Below are 20,805 nucleotides of genomic sequence, written 5' to 3' on the forward strand. Positions count from 1 at the left end.
TGGTCTGGCTGGGCGTGCTGGCTGGCCATGGGTTTGGCCAGTGCGCGTGCATGGCTTGCCTGCAGGGCCGCGCGCATGGTCTGGCTGCGCGTGCTGGGCAGGCCCGCGGGGGCTTGTTGCTTGGGCCATGGCCTGGCCTAGGCTTGCCCGGGGGGTCGTTGCGAGGTGTGTGGACACCAAGGCCAGCACGTAAGCCACTTGGCCGTGGCCTCCCTTACGTGGGTTCTTGACATTTCCACGTCACGGTTTATTATTAAAATAAATCGGGTTGCCCTTTACTCTGCTCCCTACGTACTCTCTCTTCTTCGTCACCCCTCAATCCGACGCCCTCACCTCAGACTCTTCTCCTTCTTCATCTCCCCTAAATGCAGCTACCCTCTACCATTACTGTGAGACTCTTCTCTCTCACCCATCGCCCTTCACGTCTCTCTCCCTTGAACGAAGGCCCATTTCTCTCAACCCCTTCAATTCCGAACCCTAGAAGAAATCATCCTCGACGGATTCCAAGACCCACCCATCTGACTCACTTCCTTCAGCCTCTTCTCGCCATCCCCGAAGGAACTTTATTTTTCTTTTTCTTTTTAATCTCTACCTTCCAAAATGTCTCTTTCCTTCCTTAGTTTTGTGTTTGTTAGATCTATGTTTTGTCTTTTAATGGTTTCTGAGTTTGGGTATATTCTCATCCGAGAATGGCATAAATTTAGTAGTGATGCCGGGGCGGGGACTGAAATCGTGCCGAAATCGTGAGGCTGGAGGACTGAAACCGTGCCGAAACCGTGAGGCTGGAGAACCCGTACAGAAATGGTGCACCCAGAGGGGAACTTTTGTTCTACCGTGACGGAGTGATGAACCCACACAGTTCCCTAGTGATGCCGGGGCGGGGAGAGGGTCAGGCCGGCAAAGGACACGAGCTGGGGGCGTGGAGGAGAGAACGCGGGGAAGAGTTCTGAAGAAAGTGAAGACGAACCGGGGGAGGGGGGGAGAAATTGAAATGTTCTGATCAAAACTCGCGTTTTAATTTAAAAAAAAAAAAAAAACCACGTAGGCTGGAGTGCGGAGGTTGAGTGAACAGTGGGTGGTTGTGTAGTGTAACTCTTTGAAGACATTTTGTAACACTGATGTAAGAGCATTAGCATTGCCATTGGTGTAGGTGAAGATAAAAGATAACATTTGATTAAAATTATATGTTTTATTTTTTATTTATTTCATCTAAGAAAGATTCTCACGTTAAATTATCTATATATTAGCTAAAATAATATTTATATTTTTTTCTTAAGTTTTTTTTTTTATATATTTTATAATTATATTGATCATATATTAATTAATAATTTAAGTTATAATTAAATTATTATTTACCAATTATCTTTTTTACCAACTTAATAGTATTTTGGAGGAGAGAAATAATTTATAAACTATTCAATAAATGGGAAACAATAATCTTTCTAATATGTAAATTTAATGTAATTTATAAGTAAAAAAAATGCATTTATCTCTTCCATTGCAGACAATTTAGTGGGATTGTTAACTAAATCTTGGTTTGCATTTATATTTGCCTACGCTGCTCTAATAGATTCAAGCACCTTAATTGTATTTGAGTAATTATAGATGCATAAGTTTGTTTTCCGATTAAAATTTTAAATTTGATCAAGCCGTATTTAATTTTCAAATACAATTAGTGTGCTTGAATTTATTAGTAGGAAAACGCTTCAGATCGGTCGGGTTGTTTATACTCAAATAATAGCCCGCCAATCATCTGATGCCACGTAGGAGAAAGCTGTAAAATGTTAGTAGACCGTGAAGCAGGGAATCAGAAGGCTTCAGCTTGAGTTTTTCGTCTGCCCTTCCCACGATCGCGAGCCACGGGTTTTCTCCCTTCTGCCATTTGCCTCAGCCCGACGCCGACGGACGGCCAAAATCGTAGCCCGTCGCCGACGAAAGTATCTCAGCCCGACGCCGACTCAATCATCGCAGTCCGAAACCGACGCCGAAGTAAATCGGAGACTGAACCATTTGAGTCTGAAACCATTCACCCTTCCGAATCGTACTGCCCTTCTCAGTCTGAAACCAGCTCAGCTACCGTGAGGGAGGGGACTCACGTTCGGAAGATGAAGAGGAAGAAGATAAAGGCTTTGTCTCTGTTTCCCCTCGACAAGACCGCCAAAATTCCACCACCAACATCTTTATCTTTGCCAAAGACGAGTTCGGCTCCGAACTCAGTGTTCCGGTACTTTCTTTCTCCCCCCTCCCCCCCGTCTCTGCGCCCTCTCCTTCTGGTCCCACGATTCCTACCTCACTCGAGCCCTCTCCTCTGCTCATGTCTCCCTCCACCTTACCCCCAATGGCCGAGCCGACGCTGCCGTCCCCATAAATTCCGACGACCCATCTACCCTTTGCTTCGCCTCCGCACACGCCCTGCGTATGCCCTTCCCGGAAGCTCTTAATCTCATCGTCAATCCCCATTCCACCAATTTCGTGGCGTATGCCTAGCAGCAGAACGACTGCTTCCGGTTCGAGTACTCGGCTCTGGCTCAGGACTGTGATGTGAATGGTTGTCCCACTTCGTCGAGGATTCTTTCTCGGAATTCTGCACGCCTTTCCCTGGCGGAATTTCAATCGAAAAGCCTATGAACGAAGGGCACGGACCAGAACCGGAACAGGCAAAGCCGTGTTTCAAAACTCCTGTTCCGGCCAGGGCAAGAAGCAAGCGTGCCAGAACCAGCGGCCGAGTTTGGTGCTCAATGTTTTGAATACCGTACCGGTCAAAATATTGGAACGAAATATTTCGATACCGGTACCGTTTCGGGATAGTCAATATATGAATAAATTATATATATAAATATATATTAATTATATTCTAAAATAATAATATATATATGAATAAATTATGCATAAATACACATATATATAAATTATAAATAGACTGGTCTGAATTGAGGGTCAAAAAATAAGGTTGTAGTTTGAAAAAATTAAAAAATAAAAAATAAAGACCGAAATACCGACTGGTACGAACTGGTACGTAGCCCGGTACATGCCGAAATATTGGCCGGTATTTGAACCGGTACGAAATAAGTACAATTTTTGTATCTGACCAATGGCCGGTATGGCATATTCCAATCGTACCGACCAGTACAGTACGAAATTAAAAACACTGATAGTACTGCTAAATAGAAGAGTTTATTAAAAAAATTGACAATGTTTATGCACCCCAAATATGCCCCCAAAATGCAATTGCATTTTTTTTTTCTTTTTCTTTCATCTATTTTTTAAACATTTAAAATAAATATAAATTTATTGATAATTACTTTTTTAACCATTTAAAAAAAATTAAAATATACGAAGTGCAACATGCATGCAAACATTTCCCCCAACCCCACCAAAAATAAAGGAACAATACCCATTTTCCCCTACCATAAAAGTTATGACGCACCACATGAACAATACAAAATTTTCACCTTCGTGCTAAGCCAAGTCTTAGGGGTAACAATTTGTGTTTATAGGTCAAATTCGTGTTGTGTTGAGTTGTAGATATTTGATTATATGGTTCAATTTGAACATGACTCGTTAAGCTAAACGAGTTGGCCTTTCGAACCCTAACAAACTCATTTACATAACGGGTCACGTCGTATTACTTGTTTTGATCCATTTAATAATTAATTAGAAATTGATCAATACAATATAGCTCATTTCAACCAATTTTCATGTAAATCTGTTGAACTAACCCGCATAACTCATTTGATTTTATTAATATAATTTCACATAAAAGTTAAAATCTATATTTATTAGTAGCTACAATATCTAAAATAAAAAAGACTACCCACTAATAAAAAAATCATTATTTTCATATTTTAACATATAATAAAACCAATATTACAAACTCAACAATAATAAATAGAAAAAAAGCTAGATGTAACCGTGTGGGGTAGCCGCAGGATAACCGCATCCCGCGTGGCATTAATTTCAAAACGGTTCGATCTCATTTTCAAAGTTTCCTTTGTCTTAGCCTTAGTCTTCTGGGAAGTTTTTATTCTTCAGCTTTATCTTATTGGTATTGCTACTATTACCATGACAGAGAGTGTAGAAAAGAACAAAGCCAAACAGAGAGGCAAAGAAGGTCTAGAGCAAGTGTTGGTCGACCACAATTTGCAAGTGTTGGTCGACCACAATCATTCTCTTTGGTGAAACGAAACATTGGAACCCAAAAATAAAAGAAGAAACCAAATGAATGGGATTAGGACAAAATCGTGCATTTCCTTTTACCTTTCTGGCAATGCAATGCAATGCAATGCTGGCTCTAGTTTTAGTTCTTCTTGGCGCTATGGAGGGTTGATATGGAGGATGTATATTGCGCAGAACTTGGTACGAGGCAATGAACAATTACTGAGAGTTCTGAACAGTTTAGCATTGGTAGTTGGGTACCCTCTTATGACAAAATCATTGAAACCAAATCACTACGATGACTTTCTAGAAACATTAGCCAGTACATCATTCAAAATCAAACCAAACTTTACCCAAAATCCAGAACCGACACATCATTTCAAAAGCTTATTTATTGACTTAAGGCATGGGTATGGGCACAAGTGGAGACACAAGCAAGGACCAAAATGTAAGGAAACAAACTTAAGCAACGAGGTACTCGAGCACAATAATCTTTGCTTTTTCTCCTACTCACATAGAAGCACAGATCTGAGATCGAACCCTCTGGTTTTTCTCCAACCCACAAAAACAACCACAAATCTGAGTTGTAGAAGAGAACCCCTCTGCTCTGCTTTTTCTCCTAACAAAGTTTGGGCATCCGTTGGTTTCTCTTCTTTCATCAATTTTCTTCTTCTTTATTTATTTTTTAATATATTCTCTAATGTAGCATTAGCCAATTACACTGCAGTTATATGTAGAAGCACTGTAACAAATATGAGCATAGGTCTAGAATCACAATCTCAACAATAAAAATATAAGCATACTGAGAATTACCAATATTGCAACCTAATAATAATAAAATTTAAATGGGTTATTGCGGATTAAGTGAGTTGACCTGTTATTAATTATATTTTAATAGCTCAACTCGTTTTGATCTGGACCAATTTATGTCAAATTCAAACCCACTAATTTCGTATCATGTTCATGTTCTCTTGTATGCAAACACTAAAGACTAGCCTACGAGCTCAAATCTTCAATAAACCATTAAAATTGCTTTATTGACATACGAGTGAATGGTATCATTGTTTTAAATTTAGTTTTGATGATCTTTTCAATCTAAGTATTTAAACCGAATATTTCGATATAGATGTTTTCCTATATACCATTTCAAGATTAATGATATATATTTATATATATTAATAATTAATAGAATAAATACATGTATATGCAAGTATATATCGTGTGTATATGGAAGAATTGACAATTTATAAACTGAATATACATCAAAAAATTAAAAATAGAGATGTTGGTGTTAAAATAAAATATTTAAAAAAATACAAACTTGAGTTGAGACACAATAAAAAAAATACAAAGAAAAAAATTAAACAAACGGATAAATTATTAAAAATAATGATTTTTTAAAAAATAATTAGGGGACATATTCAAAGTTATTAAAATACATTTAAGATGTTAGAATTAAATAAAAACCATGTAGATTTAAAAATTACAAAAATGTCATCCAAACTCAATAAACTTATAAAATTGTCATTAAAACATTCCAGAACGGAATAGGCTCCGAAATGAAAATTTCGATTAGAATTGCTAGAATTAGCAGAAGGCAAGTGCTGGGGAGCGATCGAGCTATTAAAATAAGTAGAGCGGCCCTCCATTGAGGTGGTAATACGTAAGAAAAAACACAACACGGAAATTGGACCTCTCCGCACCGAATCACCACAAGCTCTTCCTCATTTCATCTCTTCAAGTCTCTTCCTCATTTCATTGCCATCTCCAAGCCTCCGTCTGCAATCTCTTTGCACCGCCACCAAGCCCGACTCCATCTGCTTCCTCTTCCAAGAAATCCAACTCCTCTAGCGCCGACGGATCCAACTCCAACTCTCCCCAGTCCATCACGTAAAAATCTCGCATCTTGCGAAGTTGTCACTGTAATTAATTCCATAAACGCATGGAGGAGTGCCCAATACGATCTGAGAAATATGAAAAATGAAAAACTCATAACAAATGAAAAATCCCTTCCTCTGCAAACAAGCCATATAGCAAGAATGAAGAAGCAGATTATGGTCTCTATTGTACTTTTCCATCTAATCTTCCCCTGCGAATAGGCCGTATAGCGACCGTGAGAAATGTTCAAACCTCGCTAACATGAAGCTCTGTTGCCACCACCAAGATTCATCGCCCAGTCATCTCTCTCTCTCTCTCTCTCTGTCTCTCTCTCTCTCTCTATCTCTCTCTCTCTCTGAGTGATCTCTATAACCAAACCTTTCTTTGAGATGCATGTAAAATGAGAAGGAAAATATGTGAAAGCCCAAGCCAACATACCAAAAATCCCACAGTACTGAACACCTCAGTTTTGGTTAATTTCTCATTTCAAGGGTCTTCTTTTTCATTCATCTATCATTTCTCATTTGCTCTTTAGACTGCTATCTCTAATCTATTTGTCTTTATTTCAAATATTTCTAGACGGCTAAGGCCTCTCTTTCACTTTTTACCAAACCAACATGTTGTCCAGATGACTAATACAAGAGGGGGGTGAATTGAGTTGTATTAAAAAAATAACAATTATAAATCAAATATACAATATAAAATATAAACAAAATATGAAATAACAGTAAATATAAAGAGTAAGGGTAAGAGAGAAGCAAACTCAGTATGTTAATGAGGTTTGGCCCCACTGCCTACGTCCTCGCCTCAAGCTATCCCTTGAGGATTCCCAAATTCACTATTCAACCTCATTCAGGTGGAGATAGAAACCTATTATACCTTTGAATAACACCGCTACAAAGGATCCTTGTAGAACACCCTCTACACTTGCAATCACCTTACACGTGGTGATTCGACTATTTTCTGTGTAGAACACTTTCTACACGCACAAGAGTTATACACACCCTTTCACTGATACAAGAGCTAATAGTGGGTAGGTTATCAGAAAACACTCCTCAATGAGTGAAATAAGAACAATACAGCGCAAACTATATTTTTCTCAAAATGAACAAGGATTAAGACTCAATGCTTAGAGAAAAGAGAATGAAAGCTTTGAATGAATGTTGTATGCCCTTGATGTTGTGAATGTGAAGCTCTCAAATGATCTATTTATAGGCATATGAGACTTCATATTCAAATTTAAAAAGATTCACATGTCAAACACAACATCATTCACTTTTTCAAAAAATTCAAATAAAAGATTCTTCTTTTTCAATTGTTAAAGACAATTATTCATTTTTCAAAAAATTCAAACCTAATCTTTTACTTTTGGCATATGACAAAAGAAGCACACTTTACTTTTCATAAAATTCAAACCTAATTTTTTTACTTTTTACATATGACAAAAGGAGCACACTTTACTTTTCAAAATTTTCAAACAAAAACATCTACCTTTTGCATAAGTCAAAAAATCATCAATCACTTTTGAAAATATTCAAATAAAACATGCACATGTTAAAGATGACAATCAATCATTTTTAATATTTTTAAAATTCAAACATTTAATCATGTAATGCATATGTGAAAGATGATAATCAATCATCTTTCAAAATTTTCAAAATATTAATGCACATGTGGAAAATGTATTTTAATGTTTTATGATAAAATATTAATTTTGAGTCTTACGTAATTTTGAATTTTTAAGAGATTTACAATATTATTCTATAATTTTAATGTGAACTTATTCTCTTCTTGCTCATGTTTGGTTCCTTGATGTGCTTGATTCCATTGTGTGGACAACTTGAGCTTGAGACTCCTTTATTCTTTGAATTTATTTTTTATCATCAAAATCTATGTATAGATATATAATTACACAAATCTTGAAACCTTGGGTTCAACAATCTCTCCATTTTTGATGATGACAAATACTTGATAGAAACAGAAGCCTGTATTAATACTTAAGCTTCCCCTAAGAATGTGCGTTAGTTTTTTAAGTAAAAGTATAAATATAATTCCAAGTATATATAACAAGTTTAGCAATTCAAATAATGTTAATGTTCTAGTCTAACACTTCTCCCCCTTTTGGCATCATTAAAAAGGATCCGCAGCAAGTAAATAGATTGAAGAAAATGGTGCATTAGTAGAAACTGTAGATAGTTGAAAAAATAGATCCGAGCATAACCCGACAAGTGTGGCTGGAGATTTGAAAAAATCGCCTGATGTTGTTGACAAACGAGATTGAGGGCTCTGAGTTTCTAAAAAAAATGTCATTTTCACCAATCGGTAAAAAAAAAAATCACATTGCTCCTTGAATTGGATGATAGCTTGTCTTGTTCTTTATGCTATATCTATAAAATCAGTCTTAAAGTTCATCCAATCCACATCAAATTTTCTTCTCATCTCTATAACTCATCTGTATTCTTTCAACATTCTCGCTTTAAACTTTCAATTCTTTTCTCAATGGCTCATTCTTATAATATTCCTCTGGATTCATCCATGAGGTATTCTACACCTCAATCTCCTGTCCTTTCTGCAGCTACCATTGGTGCCATGTTGCAGCAAGAAAATAACAATTTGGCTAATAAGTCAGATTCCGATGCTATCTATGACTTGGTGAGTCTTGGAACTCGCTACTTCTCCTTTATTGTTACTTTTTTCCAGTAGCTACAAGTCAAAAACCATGAGGTTGAAAAGCTTAAACAACAAATTGTTGTACTTCAACGAATTGTTCAAGAGTTTCACATAACGGAATGAATCATTCGGCAGAAGAATAAACAGTTGAAATCTCTATTAGATTCTTCATTTCGCTTGCCAGTTCCCGTGGAGAGGGATGACATGATATTGTATGAAGAGAATGAGCGTCTAAAAAATGAGGCTAAGAATCTCAAGTTTATGTAAAATTATTTAAAAAATCTCTCTATATTTTTATTGACTCTGGGCTATCTTTTAAGGAATATTCATAGCATGCATCATACATATTTCTCTTCTAATTATACATAATCTATCATTTGGTAAAGGTTTTGTGAAAATATCTGCTAACTGATCGTGTGTGTTTGCGAACTCTAGTACTATATCGCCTTTCTGCACATGATCTTGAAGCAAATGATATCTTATTTCAATATGCTTAGTTCTAGAATGTTGTATTGGGTTCTTTGAAAGATTTATAGCACTTGTATTATCACATTTGATTAGAATGTGATTATACATGAGTTTAAAATTTTCAAATTGTTGCTTCATGTAAAGAACTTGAGTACAACAACTACCCGCAGCAACATATTCTTTCTCAGCAGTAGATAGTGCAACAGAATTTTATTTTTTACTAAACTAGAAAACTAGTACATGACCTAAGAAATGACGTGCTCCACTAGTACTTTTTCGATCTATTTTACAACCAGCATAATCAGCATCTGTGTAGCTGATTAGATCGAAAAATGTGTGTTTAGGGTACCATAAGTTTAGGTTAATTGTACCACCAAGATATCTAATAATGCGCTTAACGGCAATTAAATGAGATCCTTTTGGAGATGATTGAAAGCGTGCACATAAACACACACTAAGCATAATATAATAAGCTACCAATCATACTTCGATATACTTTCGAGTCAACTGGCTTACCGATTTCATCTTTATCGAGTTTAGTTGATGAGCTCATTGGTGTTCCAATTTCTTTAGCACCTTCTATCCTAAAATTTTTCAGTAATTCCTTAATATATTTTGATTGATTGATGAATGTCCTACTTTTTGCTTGCTTAATTTGCAATTCGAAAAAGAATGTAAGTTATCTCATCATGCTCATTTCAAATTCTTCCTGCATAGTCTTAACAAAAACTTGACACATATTTTCATTAATAGCATCGAATATTATATCATCAACATAAATCTGAATAAAAAAATATTATCATTTTCATATTTAATGAAAAGAGTTGGGTTAATTTTTTCTCTTGAAAAACCTTTTTCAATCAAGAAACCACTGAGTCTCTCGTACCAAGCTCTAGGAGCTTGTTTGAGTCCATATAGTGCTTTTGTGAGTTTGAAAACATAATTTGGAAAAATATGATTTTCAAAACATGAAGGTTGCTCAACATATATCTCTTCATTTATAAAACCCTTTAAGAAAGCATTTCTAACATCCATTTGAAAAAGTTTGAAATCTTTATAACAAGCATATGCAAGTAGTATTTGAATGGCTTCTAATTTTGCGACTTGTGCATATGTCTCATCATAATCTATTCTTTCTTCTTGATTGAAACTTTGGGCTACAAGTCGAGCCTTATTTCTAGTAATGACTCCGGACTCATCTTTCTTATTTCTAAAAACCCATTTTGTTTCAATAATAGTATGCTTTTTGGGTCTAGGGACAAGTGTTCAAATATCATTTCTTTCAAATTGATTCAACTCTTCTTGCATAACTAAAATCAAAGATTCATCAAGAAGTGCTTCATCATTATTTTTCGGTTCAATTTGAGATAGAAAAACAGTATGATTACAAATATTTCCAAGAGATGATTGAGTACTTACACCTCTTGAAGGTTCTCCCAAAATTTGTTCCACTGGATGATCTTTCATAAATTTTCACTGTTTGGTTGCATCTTGTATTAAATTTTGATAATCTTTCCTGATATTTTCATGTTGAACTTCCTCTATTGTGTTCTCTTTGTTGAAATTGAGACTTTCCGTGTTATTTATACCTTCTGTTTCTTCATCATAGATTTCTTGGAGAGTAAAAAAATTAGATTCATCAAATACTACATGCATAAATTCTTGTACAGTCAAAATCTTTTTATTGAATACTCTATAAGCTTTATTATTAGTAGAATACCCAAGAAAGATACATTTATCAGATTTTGCATCAAATTTGCTTAAATTATCCCTGTCTTTCAAAATAAAACATTTGCATTCAAATATATGAAAATAACCAATGGTGAGCTTTTTCTCATTCCAAAGCTCATAGGGGGTTTTATCTAACTTAAACCTTAGCATAACTCTATTTATAACATAACATGCAGTACTTACCGCTTCGGCCCAAAAATAATTAGGCAAGTTGTTCTAATTGAGCATTATTCTTACCATCTCTTGAAGAGATCTATTTTTTCTCTCTCCTACCCCATTTTGTTGAGGAGTTCGATGAGCAGAAAAATTATGCACAAAACCATTTTCATCACAAAATGTTTCAATATTTTTATTAACAAACTCTTTTCCCCTATCATTTCGGATACTTGAAATAGTATAGCTATTTTCATTTTGAATTCTCTTGCATAACTAGGTAAAGGAATTATGTGTCTCATCTTTATGAGCAAGAAAGATGACCCAAGTATATTTAGAGAAATCATCAATAATAACAAATGCATAATATTTTCCTCCTAAATTTGCAACTCTATTTGATCCAAAAAGATCAATGTGTATCAGTTGCAATGGTCTAGTAGTAGAAATATGTTTCTTAATTTTAAAAAAAGTTTTTGTTTGTTTACCAAATTGACATGCATTACAAATTTTGTCTTTAAGAAAATTTGCTTTTGGTAAACTTCTCACAATATCATTTTTTGAAAGTTTGGAAATAAGTTCTATGTTGGCTTGACCTAGTCGTCTATGCCATAGTCAACTAGTTTCATTTTGAACTGAAAAACAAATAGAATCTTGTGAGGTAATTTCTTCAAAATCGATTGTATAAATATTGTTGCTTCTAAAAGCAATAAAACAAATATTACAATCATGATCATTCAAAATAATGCACTTATCCATTTTGAAGGTAACTGTAAATCCTTTATCACATAATTGACTTCTACTCAAAAGATTATGTTTTAGACCTTCAACAAGTAGAACATCTTCAATTATGAGAGAAGATTCATTACCAATTTTACCTATTCCCACGATCTTCCCTTTCGAGTTGTCTCCAAATGTCACGTGTCCTTCTTTTTTAGATCTAAGATCAAAGAACTTAGTCTTGTCTCCCGTCATGTGTATTGAACATCCACTATCTAAAAACCATTTATTTTTGTTTGTGGAGGACTTCATGCATACCTATAAAAACAATTAAAATACTTTTTCTTGGTACCCAAGTTCTTTAGGTCTTTTATTTATTAGTATTAGAATAAACATGATTTTTAGGTACTCATATGACCCTAATAGTCATGGTATGTTTTCTTCTAATAGGACAAGCATGATAATTATGACCATTTCTATTACAAAAATTACAAATAGCATGTGGCATATATAAAGAACTAGAGAAATTATAATAGTATCTTTTTTTTTTACCAAATTATTTTTATGAAAATAATTTTGAATATTAGACTTTGATGTAGAAGGATTATCAAAGAAGTTTTTATAAAGTTTGTATTTTTGTTTTGACATATATCCCAAAACTGTCTTGTCAAAAACACATCTTTGACTACAATAAGTTTTTCAAAATTTCTTTTTCCATTCGTAAAATTTTCAACAATATTTTCTAAATCAATTTTCTTTTTCTTCAATTTCAGATTTTCATCTTTCAAAACGATGATTTCTTTTCTTAAAATATCAATTTGGTTTGTTAAAGAAGAATTTTTCTTTTTCAAAGCAGTATACTTGATACCCAATTTTTCAAGTTCCTCATATACCTCTTCTAAAATATTTTACAATTCTTCATATGAAGGATCTTCAATATTATCAATATTTGTTACCTTAATGTCATCTTTAGCCATAAGATAAAGATTTGCTGATTCTCTATTGCTTGTATCACCATCTGAGCTACTTGAATCATCATCCCATATAGATTTCATTGCTTTATTGCCCTTGTTTCGATTTTTCTTTAGTAGATGACAATCTGGCTTGATATGACCATGCTTATTGCATTTATAACAAATTAAAGTGTCATTTTTACTTGAATTTTTCTTGGAAAACTTTTTGAAGGATTTCCTCGGATGAGTTTTATTTTTCTTTAAGAACCTCTGGATTCTTCTTGTTATCATCGCACCTTTTTCATCTTTATCGTCATTTTTCTCATCTTCATCACTTTCACTTTCATGAGGAACATCTTTAAGTGCCAAGCTCTTCTTTGGCTTTTCTTCTTCTTCTCCTCTTTTTAATATGTACTTATAAGTGATAAGTGACCCGATGAGTTCATTCACTTCGAGCTTCTTGAGGTCTCTAGCTTCAAGAATCACTGTCACTTTTGATTCCCAGCATTTTGGTAGAGAGTTGAGAATTTTTCTTACTATCTCCACCTTGGAATAAACTTTACCAAGAGCTGTCAAACTGTTTATAATGTTAGTAAAATGAGTGTGCATACTAGAAATAGATTCATCATCATTCATCTTAAACATTTCATATTCATGAGTAAGAATATAAATTTTTGATTTCTTGACTTGCGAAGTTCCTTCATAAGTAACTTTCAAATTATTTCAAATTTCTTTTACCGTAGCGCAAGTCATTATTCTATTAAACTCATTTTCATTGAGAGCATTAAATAATAAATTCATGACAGTTAAATTCAAAGTATAAAATCTATTGTCTTCACAATCAAACTCTTCTTCTTCTTTTTTTACCTTTACTCCATCAACTACTTTTGTTGGAATATAAGATCCATTTATAATGTATTTCCAGATTTCTCGACCTTGACCTTGAAGGAATATTCTCATTCTAATTTTCCAGAATGAGTAATTGTCTCCACAAAAGAGTGGAGGCCGACTGCTAGATTGACTTTCACCAAATGAAGCTGCAATGTTAGCCATAAGATCTTAACTCAAAATATAGTTAATCTTATAACAGAGCTCTTAGATCTGATACCAATTGTTGCCCAGATGACTAACACAAGAGGGGGGGTGAATTGAGTTGTATTAAAAAAATAACAATTATAAATCAAATATATAATATAAAATATAAACAAAATACGAAACAATAATAAATATAAAGAGTAAGGGTAAGAGAGAGCAAACTCAGTATGTTAACGAGGTTTAGCCTCACTGCCTACGTCCTCACCTCAAGCTACCCCGTGAGGATCCCCAAATTTACTATTCAACCTCTTTCAAGTGGAGATAGAAACCTATTACACCTTTAAATAACACCGTTACAAAGAATCTGTGTAGAATACCCTCTGTAGTGATTCAACTATTCCCTATGTAGAACACTTTCTACACGTACAAGAGTTATACACACCCTTTTACTGATACAAGAGCTGATAGTGGGTAGGTTATCAGAAAACACTCCTCAATGAGTGAAATAAGAACAATACAGCGTAAACTATATACCTCTCAAAATGAATAAGGATTAAAGCTCAATACTTAGAGAAGAGAAAATGAAAGCTTTGAATGAATGTTGTATGCTCTTGATGTTGTGAATGTGAATCTCTCAAATGATCTATTTATAGGCATATGAGACTTCATATTCAAATTTAAAAAGATTCACATGTTAAAGACAACATCATTCACTTTTTCAAAAAATTCAAATAAAATGTTCTTCTTTATCAATTTTCAAAGACAACATCATTCATTTTTCAAAAATTTCAAACCTAATCTTTTACTTTTGACATATGACATTTTCAAAAAATTCAAATTTAATCTTTTTACTTTTTATATATAACAAAAGGATCACACTTTACTTTTCAAAATTTTCAAACAAAAACATCTAACTTTTGCATAAGTCAAAAAAAGTATCAATCACTTTTAAAAATATTCATATAAAACATGCACATGTGAAAGATGACAATCAATTATCTTTAATATTTTCAAAATTCAAACGTTTAATCATGTAATGCATATGTGAAAGATGACAATCAATCGTCTTTCAAAATTTTCAAAATATTCATACATATGTGGAAAACGTATTTTAATGCTTTATTATAAGATACTAATTTTGAGCCTTAATCCTAATTTCGAATTTTTAAGAGATTTACAACATTACGCTATGACTTTAATGTGAACTTGTTCCCTTCTTGCTCATGCTTGGTTTCTTGATGTGCATGATTCCATTGTATGGATAACTTGAGTTTGAGACTCCTTTATTCTTTGAATTTATTTGTTATCATCAAAATCCATGTGTAGATATATAATTAAACAAAACTTGAAACCTTGGATTCAACACAAAACATCTGGCTATGAAAATATAAGTCATTTTATTTTTTGGTTCATACTCTAGCATTTTGTGGGAGTTTCTTTTACTCAATTAAATCACAATTCTAGGGTTGAAGTTCTTTTTTTCTGATTTTTTGGGCTGTGAATTCAGAGAAGCTAGCTAATTGATCATTTTTATTTTGAGCTTTAGATGGTGGAGATTGTCAATACATGTTGTTTTCCTTGTCTATGATCTCTATAATTTGGATTAATTACATTTTATCCTCTCGAACTTTCACTCAATTCACAATGTGTTCCAAAACTAATAATTGCATCAAAGTGGACCTGCTTACTTTCAAAACTTCTCAATCCTCTATTCCGTCTACTAGCAGCATTACATTAAATGAAAACGTCCTCCAACGTTCTACTTACATGCATCTCCTTCACTGTAAAGACAAAACCACCCATCACTGAAGGAGAAATTCAAAAACCCCCAAATGCAAAATTCAAAAACCTTAAGCCTACAAAATTTGAAAACCCTAAATCGAAAACCACTGACTTCCTCCAGACTAGACCATTGATCGATTGCTGTTCTCATTGGTGTTTCGTTCGTCTTCACACCAATCTGAGTGGCTTCAAACATTTTCGTTCGTCTTCATCAAGTTTGTCTTCTTCGTGTAGTAGGTGTCGCAGAGGTAAGTCCTTATCAAAATGAGTCAATCTCTATGGGTCCAATGTTGTATACTTCCTAATATGACGCTAGTATATTGCTGAGTGGCTTTAGTTGTCCCAATTTGAGAACAAAATAACATGGGGGTGTTTTGTTGTCGAGTTGTGACAGAGGTGGTCCCTTGTATAGGAAAAGGACAAATTTATCTATTTGATCCAATAGTTTACTTTTGTTTATTTTATGTTTGGTCTAATAATTGACTACGGTCCATGACTAATTTAATTGACAATATTTTGTAGGATGGCTACGAGAAATTTGCTATTTCAAGTCCATCATGTTGGGGTAATTGGTAGGCGGCAGTATGAGAAATATGTTGAGGGTAAGACTGATATGTACCATGAATCATATGATGAGGATTAGCTATCATAAATTGAGATACAAACGATTGTGACCAAGTATACTTACAATTTAGGTGACCTTGTCTACTATAGATAGCCTGGCTTGGGATGCACAATGGTCTTAAATTGCTGACATCTGACTATGATGTGCTATCCATGGTGGTTGCGCTTCAGGGTCAACAAATAGTTAATTTGTATCTTGTGTCTCATTCTCGAACTTCAGTGCATTAGTCTTATATGCATGATCATTAAATCAAGGATGATGTGAGTGAGGATGAGGAGGAAGTAGAAGAATGTTGCCTTAGACTTAATAATCTATTTTGGAGAGCAATGTTGAGTAGTGAGGATGTCAGCATAGTGGGAACATCGAGGTCGAGGCCTACACAGCCAGTGTTCATTGGTATTGATGGTCAAGTATCACTTGATGATAAAGAGCCACAATCTCCCTCAAATGCTAAGGATAAGGAAGACAAAGGGAGTTATCTGCCACCTAGAACAGGCCAAAACAAAAGTGGTCTAAAGTGGCCAAAGGAGGATGACAATGGTATAAAATACTCATCCGTTTTCTTGTTTATTATTTTAGTATTCATTTTTTTAAAGCTACTAAACAGTGCTTGGTTTCAAAATTAGCAAATAACTTATTTGATGTGGCACCAACTTATGTCCTTCAATCTCTTGTTCATAATGATGACGAAGGATATCGTGATTTTAGGTTCCTTAAGTTTCAACATGTTGACTTGGAGAATCAAAAAATATCTATTGGAATGAAATTTGGATCTACAATACAATTTAGAGAGACAGTAAGGAGGCTCAACCTAAATATTAGTAAGTCTATAAAGTTTGTAAAGAATGATGAGGATAGGGTTACTATTGTCTGAAATACCCCTAAATGTTCTTACTAGGTTTATGGATCTTGGATTAAAGGGTAACAGACTTTCCAGATAAAGTTTATGAATCCAAGACATGAGTGTAGCAGGAGTTATAAGTACTCCATTGTCACATCATCCTGGATTGCAAATAAGCTAATTCCACTGTTTGTGAGCCAACCTAATGTGCTTATTCAGACACTTGTTGATGAGATTAAAAGAAAGTGGGGGAGTGGAAGCTCCTAAAATTAAGTTGTATTGTGTTCAAGCGAATGCTCAGTTTACCATATTTGGAAGTCATAGAAAATAGTATACCAAGGTATGAGACTATTGTGAGACCTTGAAACAAATGAACCAAGGTAGTTGTTTGTTAGTTAATGTGGAATGAATGGCTCATAAGTTACTCCTATTTTTCAAAGGATGTACGTAGGATTGGTAGCCTGTAGAGAGAGTTTAAAGGCTGGTTATAAACCATTGATTAGTTTGGACGGTTGTTTCCTAAAAGGACCATTTAAGGGGTAGCTCCTATATGCTGTTAGTAGGGATACAAATGATAATATGTATTACATTGCCATGAACATTGTGGAGGTAGAGTTAAATGATAGTTTAGGATGATTTATTGAGACACTAATATTTGATCTTGGACAGCAGCTTGAATGCAGGTGGACATTTATGAGTGACAGTCAAAAGGTAATTTTGTAAATCTTTCAATATATTCTATTAAGTTAGCCTATTAAATGAGTCACTCATCCAATATTTTTTGTAAGGTTTAAAGCCAACAATGGAAGAGTTGGTGCCTTACAATAACAACCATATTTGTGTGAGGCATTTATATGCCAATTTTCAAGATGCTGGCCACAAGGGTATGGCTTTGAAGGAAATACTGTGGTAGGCAGCCACAACATACACCAAAAGGATATTTGAGAGAGCTATGGAGGAACTGAAAGCCCTCAGTGAGCCTGCATTTGACTACCTGAAGGTCATAGACCCATTACAATGGTCTAGAGTATGGTTTAACACATTTTGTAAGTCTGACCTAGTAGTGAATAATCTGAGTGAATGTTTCAACGAGTATATTCTGCAAGTAAGGGATAAGCCAATTGTGACTATGGTGGAGACCATACGGAAGAAACTAATGAGGCAGTATCAATTGAAAATGAAAGTAACTGGTACATGAGAGAATACAATAACATCTCGAATAGTTGCGAAACTTGAACTTATGCATGGCATGTCCATCTATTGTACTCCAACGTACACAAGAGATGGTCAGTTTGAGGTTAACAATGATGGTAGGTAATATATGGTTGATTTGGGCAAGAGGACCTGCTCATGTTTGAGATGGGACATGACAGGTATTCCATGCCCTCATGCATACACATGTATTGTGTATTTTGACCAAAACCCCAAGAAATATGTGCACCATTACTATGGTGTGGAGATATGGTGGGCAACATACAAACATTTAATTTACCATCATATGCTTAGTGAGGATCAGTGGCTCACTACCACATACGAGAAGCTCACTGTTCCTGAGGTTAGGATACAACTCGGAAGGCCAAAGAAACATTGAAGAAGAAATGAGAACGATCAACAAGGAGCAAACAAATTGAGGAAAACTGGTGTGTATATGACCTGTTCGAGGTGAAAGTAAGTTGATCACAACAGAAGAAAATGTCTGTGTGGGAATGTAGGCACGCCCTCCTTCACTTCTACAATAGAATTTCAAGCTACTTCATTTTTAGATTAACTGGTTAGTGGCTAATTCTTCCTTATTTTCTATATAGTATTTATTTACATATATGTTGAGGATGTCCATTTATTTTTAAATGTGCTACTAGGTCATTTCACAACCTCCACTGTTAGAGCCTTCACAGCCAACAACCCAATTTAGGAAAACTGAGCACACTCCACCTTCGTTGCCTTCGCAGGCAGCATGGCAAACAAGTCCAATAGTGCAGACTCCCTTGTCAGAGCCGTCGTAGGCAGCATGACAAACGAGTCCAACAGGCCAAACTAATCAAGTGCAAGCCAATGTGGGTCGTGTGCCAAAGTTGATCTCCAAACAACCACCTAGGAGGAGGTCTGCAAGACTTGAGGGCCCCACTCAGACTAGTACATGGCCACCTGTGTTTGTGGACTTAGACGTCGATACAAGCAATTCAGCATAAGGAAGAGTGTGTTCTTGGGGCAATCCTGGAAGGTGAGGTATGCAATTTAGAGTTGGTCAACTGCCATCCAATACCCAAATGCCTCCTGCCAAGGCTAATGCATCAATGCAGAAAGGAAAAAGTGTAAAGTCATCTTCACTTGTGGAGAGGATGAATCAAAATCAAAAAGGGAACAAAAGAGACCAAAGTGACAATATTGACTATTGTTGTGATGGTGTAATTAGATTTTATGGCGTTATTGGTATTAGAAAACTTTTGTTGTAATGGTCCAAAACCAATGCATTTTTGGTTTTATGATGTCACGGTGACATTCCAATTGAGAGATTTTGATATGTCTGGTAACATTATTATCAATCATTATTACCGCTACTTGACTACTATGTACTGAGGTTTTTTGGATAGGGAACAACATACTCTTGCTATATGTAATATTTAATTGATCATATTTATGCTATATTATAAAGGTATGAAATAAATACTTTAAAGTAGTCTAACCTAATAGTCACCAACAGAACACAATAAGTTGTTGCTACAAAATTTAAAACATAACCAAATTACATACAACAACCAAAGTCAACACAACAAGTGATGTCCAATACAATAATCAAACTCAAAACAATAACCACAGTCAATACACATCCAAAAAATTACATTAACCAATCATATGCTATCATCAAATTCTTGTGACCTTTATACCATCATGGGACATTTTCATGCATATAATGGCAACAATCATTACAGTGACACCACACCATATGCAGTTATTGTATTTCTTGCGTAAGTTCTTAGATTTTTTATTCTCCTTTTATAATAACTCTTGGATATGCTCCCTGTGCTCTCTCTCCATCACCAAGTTAGCTTTCAATCCCCTTCAACTCACGATTCTATATCAAGAGTCTATCTCGTATCTAGTCAATGACATCTCTGCACGTGGAGAAAAAATATCATCTACCCAATCAAAAAATATACAACACATGTCTCCATCCCAATGTTGACAACTAGGAGTCCAATATGGACATCTTCAGAACCTCCCTTTGTAGTTATCATCCGTAGTTGACATTCTTAGAAGTGCCTGCAGATTGCAACAGCAAAATGGGTTATTCGATGATGCTTTACCACCCCAGCTTGTGCTAGATGAACCAGTGGACATCTTTCACAACCTGCTAAAATATACATGTTAGTCTGTATAGAAGTCCAAGTCATGACAAAATTGGATCTAGGCAATATATCATGGCAAATAAGCTGGAACATTGTCTAAACATGATAACATTAAGATTAAGACTATCTCAAAATTGGAATACTTACATCACTTGCTTATGCTATATTCATATTTTACATTAAACACAGTATGCACCTCTTGGGCGTGTGCAACTGCTACAAACAACAAGAACCATGAATTCATTTCAGTTCTAACAGAAACTACTTCTGTAAACTAATCATTTGGATATAAAAAACCAAGTCAGTTTGAATGTAAACAAAGAAAAAAAAAGGTAATTTCACCTTTATTTCTCAGCAACTTGATGAAGACGAATGAAACACAAATGAGAACAGCAATCGATCGATTGTCTAGTCTAAAGGAAGTTAGTGGTTTTTGACTTAGGGTTTTCG

The sequence above is a fragment of the Carya illinoinensis genome, chromosome 16, assembly GCF_018687715.1.
Source record: "Carya illinoinensis cultivar Pawnee chromosome 16, C.illinoinensisPawnee_v1, whole genome shotgun sequence".
Lineage (NCBI taxonomy): Eukaryota > Viridiplantae > Streptophyta > Magnoliopsida > Fagales > Juglandaceae > Carya > Carya illinoinensis.